This window comes from Patagioenas fasciata, chromosome W, assembly GCF_037038585.1.
Source record: "Patagioenas fasciata isolate bPatFas1 chromosome W, bPatFas1.hap1, whole genome shotgun sequence".
NCBI classification, from domain to species: Eukaryota; Metazoa; Chordata; class Aves; order Columbiformes; family Columbidae; genus Patagioenas; species Patagioenas fasciata.
The window spans coordinates 70,468,003-70,470,502 of NC_092559.1; positions in this window are offsets into that span (position 1 = coordinate 70,468,003).

The window sequence follows — 2,500 nt, forward strand, 5'->3', positions numbered from 1 at the left end:
GAGAAAGAGAAAGAGAGGAAGAGAAAGATGGACATGAGAGGAGAGGAGAGGAGAGGAGAGGAGAGGAGAGGAGAGGAGAGGAGAGGAGAGGAGAGGAGAGGAGAGGAGAGGAGAGGAGAGGAGAGGGGAGGGGAGAGGAGAGGAAGAGGAGAGGAGAGGAGAAGAGAGGAGAAGAGAGGAGAGGAGAGGAGAGGAGAGGAGAGGGAGAGGAGAGGAGAGGAGAGGAGAGGAGAGGAGAGGAGAGGAGAGGAGAGGAGAGGAGAGGAGAGGAGAGGAGAGGAGAGGAGAGGAGAGGAGAGGAGAGGAGAGGGGAGGGGGAGAGGAGAGGAGAGGAGAGGAGAAGAGAGGAGAGGAGAGGAGAGGAGAGGAGAGGGGAGAGGAGAGGAGAGGAGAGGAGAGGAGAGGAGAGGAGAGGAGAGGAGAGGAGAGGAGAGGAGAGGAGAGGAGAGAAAGAGAAAGAGAAAGAGAAGAGGAGAGCAAGAGAAAGAGAAAAAGAGAGGAAGAGAAAGATGGACATGAGAGGAGAGGAGAGGAGAGGAGAGGAGAGGAGAGAGGAAGAGAACAGAAAGAGAAAGAGAAGAGGAGAGGAAGAGAGAGAAAGAGAGGAAGAGAGATAGAGGAGAGGAGAGGAGAGGAGAGGAGAGGAGAGGAGAGGAGAGGAGAGGAAGAGGAGAGAAAGAGAAAGAGAAAGAGAAGAGGAGAGCAAGAGAAAGAGAAAAGAGAGGAAGAGAAAGATGGACATGAGAGGAGAGGAGAGGAGAGGAGAGGAGAGGAGAGGAGAGGAGAGGAGAGGAGAGGAGAGGAGAGGAGAGGGGAGGGGAGGAGAGGAGAGAGGAGTGGAGAGGAGAGGAGAGTAGAGGAGAGGAGAGGAGAGAGGAGAGGAGAGGAGAGGAGAGGAGAGGAGAGGAGAGGAGAGGAGAGGAGAGGAGAGGAGAGGACAGGAGAGACGAGTGGAGAGGAGAGGAGAGGAGAGGAGAGGAGAGGAGAGGAAGAGGAGAGAAAGAGAAAGAGAAGAGAAGAGGAGAGCAAGAGAAAGAGAAAAGAGAGGAAGAGAAAGATGGACATGAGAGCAGAGGAGAGGAGAGGAGAGGAGAGGAGAGGAGAGGAGAGGAGAGGAGAGGAGAGGAGAGGAGAGGAGAGGAGAGGAGAGAGGAAGAGAACAGAAAGAGAAAGAGAAGAGGAGAGGAAGAGAGAGAAAAAGAGAGAGGAAGAGAGACAGAGGAGAGGAGAGGAGAGGAGAGGAGAGGAGAGGAGAGGAGAGGAGAGGAGAGGAGAGGAGAGGAGAGGAGAGGAGAGGAAGAGGAGAGAAAGAGAAAGAGAAGAGAAGAGGAGAGCAAGAGAAAGAGAAAGAGAGGAAGAGAAAGATGGACATGAGAGGAGAGGAGAGGAGAGGAGAGGAGAGGAGAGGAAGAGAAAGAGAAAGAGAAAGAGAAGAGGAGAGCAAGAGAAAGAGAAAAAGAGAGGAAGAGAAAGATGGACATGAGAGGAGAGGAGAGGAGAGGAGAGGAGAGGAGAGGAGAGGAGAGGAGAGGAGAGAGGAGAGGAGAGGAGAGGAGAGGAGAGGAGAGGGGAGAGGAGAGGAGAGGAGAGGAGAGGGAAGAGGAGAGGAGAGGAGAGGAGAGGAGAGGAGAGGAGAGGAGAGGAGAGGAGAGGAGAGGAGAGGAGAGACGAGTGGAGAGGAGAGGAGAGGAGAGGAGAGGAGAGGAAGAGGAGAGAAAGAGAAAGAGAAGAGAAGAGGAGATCAAGCGAAAGAGAAAAGAGAGGAAGAGAAAGATGGACATGAGAGGAGAGGAGAGGAGAGGAGAGGAGAGGAGAGGAGAGAGGAGAGGAGAGGAGAGGAGAGGAGAGAGGGAGAGAAACAGAAGAGAAAGAGAAGAGGAGAGGAAGAGAGAGAAAGAGAGGAAGAGAGATAGAGGAGAGGAGAGGAGAGGAGAGGAGAGGAGAGGAGAGGAGAGGAAGAGGAGAGAAAAGAGAAAGAGAAAGAGAAGAGGAGAGCAAGAGAAAGAGAAAAGAGAGGAAGAGAAAGATGGACATGAGAGGAGAGGAGAGGAGAGGAGAGGAGAGGAGAGGAGAGGAGAGGAGAGGAGAGGAGAGGAGAGGAGAGGAGAGGAGAGGAAGAGAGGAGGAGAGGAGAGAGAGGAAGAGAGGAGGAGAGGAGAGGAGAGGAGAGCAGAGGAGAGGAGAGGAGAGGGGAGAGGAGAGGAGAGGAGAGGAGAGGAGAGGAGAGGAGAGGAGAGGAGAGGAGAGGAGAGGAGAGGAAGAGAAAGAGAAAGAGAAGAGAAGAGGAGAGCAAGAGAAAGAGAAAAAGAGAGGAAGAGAAAGATGGACATGAGAGGAGAGGAGAGGAGAGGAGAGGAGAGGAGAGGAGAGGAGAGGAGAGGAGAGGAGAGGAGAGGAGAGGAGAGGAGAGAAGAGGACAGAGGAGAGGAAGAGAAAGAGGAGAGGAAGAGAAAGAGGAGAGGAAGAGAAAGATGAGAGCAAGAGAAAGAGAAAGAGAGGA